An 8,632-nucleotide genomic window follows, 5' to 3' on the forward strand; every position below is an offset into this window, starting at 1 on the left:
TATTTTAAAACTTTAAATAGCTTTCTTTAGTCCTATTTGAAGCCTTTGGTCAGAATTTGATTTACAACAAGAGTAAGTCTTGCTTACTCCATATGGTTAAAACCTGTATTACTTTGAGAGTATGATAAGGCAAGTGTGAAGAATATGTGTATTCACCCTGTCTAAGCCCTCTTCCCATGGGAAAATTAGCCTTCCCATACTCTTTAATAAATACACAGGGTTCATGTGGTTCATCTGATCCCCTTCTCCATCCTCCCTTTCCATCCAGTGTTGCCCTAGTGATATAACCCAGACCTGAGTGGACAACTCTGTTCCTGGCAAAATGATGGACTCAAATCAATCAGCCAATGGCAGGATCTGTCAAGGAAAATGTACTTTAGATCTGCTGCTGTAAGAATGATCTTGAAGTTGCCACCCACCACTATGTTGGTGAATGGAGAACTACAACGGTCCATGGCTAAAGTTTATTTGAGCTGTACTTTTGTCACTTGCAACACCAAAGATCTATACAGAGAGAAAATGATATGCTGGCATTTCTTTTACAATGAAGTGTCATAGTGCATTTGACATGTTCAAACTCAGTCCATTTTTTTTTAATAGAATGACAGAAATGGATAGGACCTTAGATTAAAATGCTACCTCATTTTTACAAAAATACTTGGATTTTAAGAGACCATCTTAATGTAGGTTAATCTCAGAAGCACTTTATAGAGAACCCTATAAAAAATGACTGCAGAGCACCATGAAATACAATAAAATCCACATGATCATAAAATGTTCTATTTTTGAGGTTACAGCCATAACACTTAAAAAGGGGATAACTGATAATCCATTACCAAAAAAGTCTAACTTAAACCAACTTGTCCTTGTCTGTCCAGATAAGGCATTGACTACACTAATTTTTTCCAATGTATTTATGCCAAAGGATATACATTGCGAAGAAAATCTATTCCATGCCTAACTCATTTCAGGATCACCAAGCTAAGCAAGGTTAAAGTTTTCCTTACTGTTTCATTGCAGGCCTTCTCAGAACACTATTTACGTTAATGTGTACTGTCCATCTTCAAGAAGGACACAATACTCAATCTTTCTTAAGATTATTTAGCCATTGAGTCATTTGCTGCTAAGCAATGTCAGGGACTAGTGTTCTAGAAGATACACTTTGGAAAATACCAATCCATGTTGTTAAAATGAGCCTTGTACACAGTGCTCGCCAGTCACTAATGCATATTAAAAGAACTGTCTAGGTAAAAAAAAAGAGATTTCTCTTCTTCATGTATTTTATAAGGCAGCAGAGTAGAGGATCAAGAAAGCCTGGATATGAATACATCCAGATCTTCCACTTAGCACTATGCTAGTTAAGACTATTGCCAACAGATTTTTTTGTGAAGATCAAATAGGATCTCTCTGCCTAGACTAGTCTTCTCCTGCTTCTACCTGAAGTTAATTCCTTATTCTTCAAAAGAAACTCAATCATTACCACCTTCCTTAATGCCCTCTCTGTTCCTGTGTATTGTTACATCCTAGCACATACCACACTCCACCATGACTTTTTTTTTTTTTTTTTTTTTACAGAGAGAGATCACAGGTAGGTAGAGAGGCTGGCAGAGAGAGAGAGAGGGAAGCAGGCTCCCCGCCGAGCAGAGAGCCCGATGAGGGACTCGATCCCAGGTCCCTGAGATCATGACCTGAGCCGAAGGCAGCAGCTTAACCCATTGAGCCACCCAGGCGCCCCCCACCATGACTTTTTATTGATTGATCCACAGTAAGCTTTGAGCTACCTTAAAGCCAAACACATGATTTGATCATTTTCCCATCTCTGGAGACAAGCATTAAGTCTGACATTTACTAAGTTCTCAATAAATGGTTGTGCCAATTCGAAAGCCATCCCTCTTAGCTGGTCATGTTTGCTAATGAACAACTCCAGCTGCTATTTGATAGTAAAAGGCTTAATGGGTCAAACTATTTGATGCTATCATTGCTGAAGTTTATCGCAGTGGACCCCAATGTCGATTCTTGTACTAGCGAAGTGGGTGAAGGTGTGCAATGTGATCACTGCCATGCCAAAAAAAAAAATTGAACTTATATTTATATATATTTTTTCTAACAAAGAAATTAATGGCTATATAAAATACTCATTGCCACCCACACATGGTCAATATTCCAAGAGGTATCCAACGTAGTTTGAAGCAAATGAGGACATGCTACCACACATAGGTATAAAAGTGCTGACCTAATTCAATCCTTGCTTTTCCCAACCTACTGCAATTGCTTAAGTAAATTGATAGTTTCTATTACTGGACTTAAGCTAAATGTCACAGAAGAGATAAATGGCTTTTAAAAATACTCTGCAAGCAAACCACAGTTTGAAGATACAGCCAAAATGCAAATTCTACAAGCACAAATGAACTACAAGAAAATTGCAGAACAGACTTGCCTCTAATTCCTAATATAAAGTTTCAGTGAATTTACAAGGTAAACAGTAACAGTCTAACTCGGGGGAAAAATATTCTCAATTCTTCAAGGAGTTTTAAATTATGGATTTAAATCTGCTTCTTGAAATATAATAGATTAGCTGAAATTAGCTGATGAGATAAACACATTGCAATTCCTAAGACATTAAAAAATTTAGCTTATTTCAACTTAATGCAATATACTACTAAACATTTATATTTTCCTTACGTACATAACTTGCATACCCATATACAATAATTATATACATATACTATATGTTATATACATATACTATGTATTAATATATATCATTAATTATATATTTCTTAAGCACTGGGAATAAATGGGATGGCTGTGGGGCATGAAAGGGATTCTGTCTCACTGGCAGAAAGTCTTAAGGCCAATGCTTTGTTTGAACTTCCCAGAGAGATAGGCTTGACAGAGTTCAGGTATTTAAACATTACAAATGCGGATGGACCCAAGACTGGAAAAAAGAAGTGAGATATCAGATTTAGGTCTGAAGCTGATATACCTCGCCAGATTTCCATAGAATGCAATCCTCGCTAGCATTACTCTGTATTGCCTCAGGATTGATAACTATCTTCTGTTCTCTTCCTCTTCTCCTATTCAACAATTTCACTAAGGAATCAGTATATTCCATCTCAGAGCCATATATATTCATCAATATCCAGTTCTAGCACCATATGTCCTAATATATATCATGTGTATGTATGTACACACACATATATTATGTAATTTCTAAATGTACTTTTTTGAATAAAAGCTTTATTGACATAATTTGCACATAATACAATGCACCTATTTAAAATGTACAATTCAACAGTTTTTAGTATGTTCATAGAATTGTGCAATCATCACCATACTTTCATCAATTCCCCCTAAAGTCCTGTACTTATTAGCAGTCATTCCATTCCCACCTCCGCACCACCCACAGCCCTGGCAACCCCTGATCTACTTTCTGTCCCTTCGGATTTGTCTACCCTAGACATGCCACATACCTAACAGATTTCTGGTACTACCTTTACTCCTAAATGCTACACTGCAAATTCTACCCACTTCAGAAGGATAGAACTTTGCTCTGACATTTTTCTTGCTCTGACAAAATGCTATCATAAAACCAAGGCAAAAGACCTCAGTATTAGGTTCATTTCTGGAATGATATAGAAGTTGCAGAGGAGCTAGAAACAATTCATACTTTTTTAATTCTAAGTATAGAAATGGTGCAATGTAATAAAATATCCTCCATCGCTACAGATTCTTTTGTCTTTAAGCCTTATGCATTATGCATGATTGTTAATGCTTAATACATCTGGAAGATTTTTCTGAAATATATATATATTTTTCAATCCAATAAGTCTTTCATTTACATGTATTAATTGAGGCATGTGAGATGTGGCAGTTGCTCTGCTTGGTTTTTACTATAACCCTATGGCAGAAAGTAGGTCAGTATAAATATCCCCATTTTAAAGATAAGGAAATTGAGACTCAAAAGTAAAGTGAGTGGCTCCAGTCACGCAACTAATACACAGAAGAAATAAAAACTGAATTTACGTCTTCACAGTCCAGCATGTGTACTTCCCATCATATTATATTTTCTGCCAGCGAAGAACCATAGTCCTTTTGATATCAAGACCCTATGCGAGAACTAACTCCATAAAAGACTTTAAGAAAAAACCATTTTCCTAAGTTACCTATGATTGTAGTTAAGGCATTTCTACATGCAATAGAAAGGCTTCATTATAATTGCTATTGTGGGTCTTAATATAAAGCCTGGTGTAGAAGAAAAAAAAAAAATCCTTTTCTGGGTTGCTGCTTTCTCCAATGGTCCCAAGTGCAGATGGGCATAGATATTTGAGCTCTAGAATCTACTGTTTCCTCATTCACGCCTCAATACACAATACTCTCTCCTGGTTATTAAATCCCAGTGGGCATGTTGCAAAATAATAAAAAAAAAATAACACGAGACAAAAAATAATGTGCGATCACTTTACACAAAGAGTCTTGAGCTAGAAATTCAATAAGGGGGAATAAAACATGAAGGGAAGAGAACTGGCAGATTACAAGGTCAGCCCCCATTGGCCACAGCAGTGGCATAACAACATCAGAGCAATGCCTAATCACCTTACCAAACATTGTGGTCTCTTGCTGTGTCTAGTATAGTGTCTTGGGGTTGATTGCCGCTCTTCTAGCTTTTAAGTGCCTTCAGCTTGAAGACGCTCACATTTCCGTGAGGTATACAAATTTAACCTGGCGCAGGAATCATCTTCTGTAGTCAACACGGCTGGCTGTATGCAGGTTGGGTTTCCAGAATCTACTGGCACCACAAGTCCTCTGCACCCAAACAGGACCAAGGCAGGCAGGCCTGTAGTGTTGGATCAGCTGGGCTTGTCTTGGTACAGTAACCTAATAAACTCCAGCTGTGAAAGGCACCACTGATGCTGGGGAACCCGACTGCTCATAGTAACAGGACTTTCTCCACTGCGGCTGGTGAGAAATTCAAGTGGTCCTGTCTGCTAGCAATATCCGGGGCACTACCTCATCCATTTAATTAACCCCCAGAGAGCTAGCTAAGGAACTGCTCTGATTACAAAATAATGGGTCCATCAGGCACAATTAGTACCCAAGTGAAACATGGCAGTTTGCATGAAAACGATTGATGTAAACAATTCTGGGCCCTGAAAGGGGCTGTCTTCCTAATTAACCCTTAGAGGGCTAATCTGTTTGCCTGAACAAAACCTAACCTCATGCCTTTGCCAGCTGACCTGCTAGGGAGATGCTTTTTGCATCAGATCTTGCTAAGCATGGCACTGACAAGTGGAAATGACTAATCCCTGAAGACTTACACCATGGAACACGGTTACATGAATATAGCAAACAGTGATTTGCTAAGGTATTAATGATGATATAGAATGAATCCTAGAAAGAGGATAAACCTAATTTGGAAAAAGCCTAATCCTTGGAAGCACAGCATTCACACCTCTGCTACTTCAGAGCAAGACTGGTTTTCTTCTGGAGAGCTCCATAGAACCCAGGAGAATGCCTGCTTGCTGAATATGCACCACCCCACCCGTGGTGTGGTTTGCTCCCGCAAGGTGGGGAGAGAGGAAGTTGTTGGTTTTTTGGATTCAAAATAAACCAATCATCATGGTCTCAAGATCAATTTGTTGGTCTTTTTCGGGACTTGAAATAAACCAATCATTGTCTCAAGATCAACTTGCTGGTCTTTTTCTGGACTTGAATAAGCCAATCATTGTCTCAAGATCAATTTTATTTTATTTTTTTCAAGATTAATTTTAATCATCACATTTTTCTTCTGTATTCTGATACGACTTTGCATTTGTTTTTTCCCTGCCATTCCTTTAGCTCCTAGAGCAGGGCCTAATACAAATCAAGTGCTTCCCAAGATATTTATTGAATGAGGGTGTGAATGGCCTAAAAAGAGGTTATGATGAATGAGAGTGATAGGGGGGTTGGGCAGCAATCACCTAAAATCTCCTATTTAATTGCTGGGTGATAGAAAGGACCATGACTTACATTTGATGCCCTAGAGTCCTTACCACCTTTAAAAATATTGTTTTTATGATGTAAAGCATCTATTTTTTATCTTCAAATTACATGGCTTCTGAAAGTCCAAGATGGTCAGATTAAAGACCCTGGAGGTTACTAAGTAAAGCAAAACTCCACCATTAATTCTTAAGATTTCAAGTCTTCCAGGGGCAGGCATGCATTGGAAATCAAGAGTGATGGTAAACTGTGGCACCTGTGGATCCATAGACCCCGATTTTGAACATGGTCTATGCCAAAATTTTCTATGTCACCTTTAAACCTCCTTACCCTCCCTAAACCACAGTTACCTCACCTGTACCACTACTTTGCTTCATCTTCATGGGAAGGGCTCACTTTGTTAGTGATGATGATGATGATGATGATAAGGTTTTGAAAATGATGAATAAGAAAATTATCACAGCAGCTCAAAAATTAAACAGAGCCGTCCTCAATAGTTCACAAGTGCAGGAAAGAACTTTGATTCCATTATGCACAAACGCACACGTGTCCACTAAAGTGCTGTCATATTCTGGATACAGATCTTGACAACCTGTCAAAAGTAAAATCCAGCCAAAGGGGTTCTTTTGTGGCTCCTACTATGCCCCGAATAGCACATCTGAATGTGTGTCCTGTACCAGGAGGCAGCAGTGGGGCTTGTTCAAAGCCCCCGTTGGCATTCACTGTGGCAGAACCAGCACCCTGTTACCTTACTTTACACTTCAAGCAAATCAAACTTGCTGACTCGGTATGACAGGGAGAGCCTTAATTTTCTCCATAATTTTGATGATCAGATCAGCTAAGCACATATCATATTCTCACTATATTAGGGATCCAGGGGAGAACAACGCCTAAGAAATATAAATGGCTGGCTTGTATTTCATTTGGGCAAAGGAATACCGAGGATCCTGGCTTTTATAATCTCATTAATCAGAATTATTTCAGTCTGTGCTCTGGGGTGGCACCAAGGCAATGTTAGTAAGAGGCCATGATCTCATGCTTAGAGGAAAAGCTTCTCAGTTGGGCTCCTTGCTCCTTGTGATCCTGAAATTGGATCATGACCTCAGTCAGCCCCTTTGGGGCTTCCTGGGTGGAAACCTTAGCTAGAAGAACAGGAATGCTCCTGAGGACTGAGCCAGGTCCCTTTCCACACTATGCTCGAAGTCCTGCGCTTCGTCTCCAGTGATTGAACTGCCATCGAATGGCAAGATTATAGGAGGAAAATTTACTTCATTCCAGGAAGAAGTATCTTCTGTTCTTCCTCCAAGGTTGACTTAACAAGATCTTCAAAAAAAAAAAAAAAAAAAATAGAAGGGGTCTTTAAAAAAAACCCATCTGGCTTCTGAATACCAAATTTGCTCTCAATTCCCGGGAGTTGGGCTGGGCTGTCAATACAATCTGAGCCAATATGAGTTATTCATGCTTCTCTGAGGTCATCAGCATCTTTGCTTGCTGTTGTTACTCTTCTGCAGAAGAATGGTGTTTAGGGAAGTAATTTCTTAACGTCTACGATGTGCCTTCTACAAACTATGTTCAAAAGCCAGTAGCTGATTTTCAACTTCTGCATCTTATCACCATCCTTCCTCTAGAGATGCAAAGAGATTTAAACCTAGACGTCCCTACTTATACTGTGATCTACTTAATAACTAATATAGACAGATAAGGAATATGAACCTCAGGCCTCTTCTTTTATGCCAGCACTCAGAGTTTCAAAAGATGCAGGATCACATCCCCCCCCCCTTTTTTTTTGGAGGTCAACTAGCATGAATTATTTTTGAAGTAACTGGCCATGTAAAAATCTTTGTGAAAAATTAACTATCAGCCAATCCGATCTCCAGGGACCCATTGTCAAATTGCGCCTGGAAAATAAGTTGCCACTAAGGATATTGCACATTTACCAAAATTACACTGAAAGGGAAGAGAAGATTTCACAAAATCTCAGATGTTACCATTACTGGATTGAATATGATAAGAGAAACTAGGTCTCACTGACAATAAAGCCTATTGTGTTGGATGACAAGAGAGCTCAGATCTTTATGCTTTCATGGAAAGAGCTCCCCATCTGCAGTTATTAAATGTGTACTGGAAACCTAGCTGTGCCATCAGCAAGCTGTGTGACCCTGGACAATTTGCTTTGCCTCTGTGGAACAGTTTCTTCCCTGCCAAACAGGGCTTACTGGATTGTTGTGTCGACTGAAAAATTAATGCACTCATTAAATTCCAGGATGCTAGGAATTTCTAGATCGCACGTACATCTTGGACAAGAAAGTTAATTTTGAGAAGCAAAGGATGTGGCACAAAACCTGAGTCTTTAAGGGCCTGGCCTGCTATTACTAATAAGATCTCACAGTTTATTGGCAATTAATAATTTACAAGTCATTTATAAACTTCTTTGATCATCACAACAAGGCCAGGAGGTGGATGTGCTGGGCATTATAATCTTCATTTCATAGATAAGACAAGAGAAGATCATCGAGTGAAAGTGCCTTGCCCAGAGACACCTGCTGAGACCGTCAATCTCTTAATACACAGTTTAATTCTTTCTATTATGCTCTGAATTTAGGAGAAGGTGGATCTCAGGAAATGCACTCAGTAAAGTCACAACACAGCACTT

General features: G+C 38.9%; 1 protein-coding gene across 2 annotated transcripts in view; it reads right to left on the reverse strand.

Moving 5' to 3' along the window:
- The window catches only part of LINGO2 (leucine rich repeat and Ig domain containing 2), a 105,296-nt gene extending 100,329 nt beyond the window's left edge, over nt 1-4,967 (reverse strand). Inside the window, exon 1 of one of the 2 annotated variants that reach the window (XR_014301667.1) lies at nt 4,602-4,957. The gene's annotated coding sequence lies outside the window, so the exon portion shown is untranslated. Of the gene's footprint in view, nt 1-4,601 lie in introns of both variants that reach the window. The other variant, XM_082694533.1, reaches the window with a different exon arrangement.
- Between the last annotated feature and the right edge of the window lie 3,665 nt (nt 4,968-8,632).

Source organism: Mustela nivalis (genome assembly GCF_964662115.1).
Source record: "Mustela nivalis genome assembly, chromosome: 13".
Lineage (NCBI taxonomy): Eukaryota > Metazoa > Chordata > Mammalia > Carnivora > Mustelidae > Mustela > Mustela nivalis.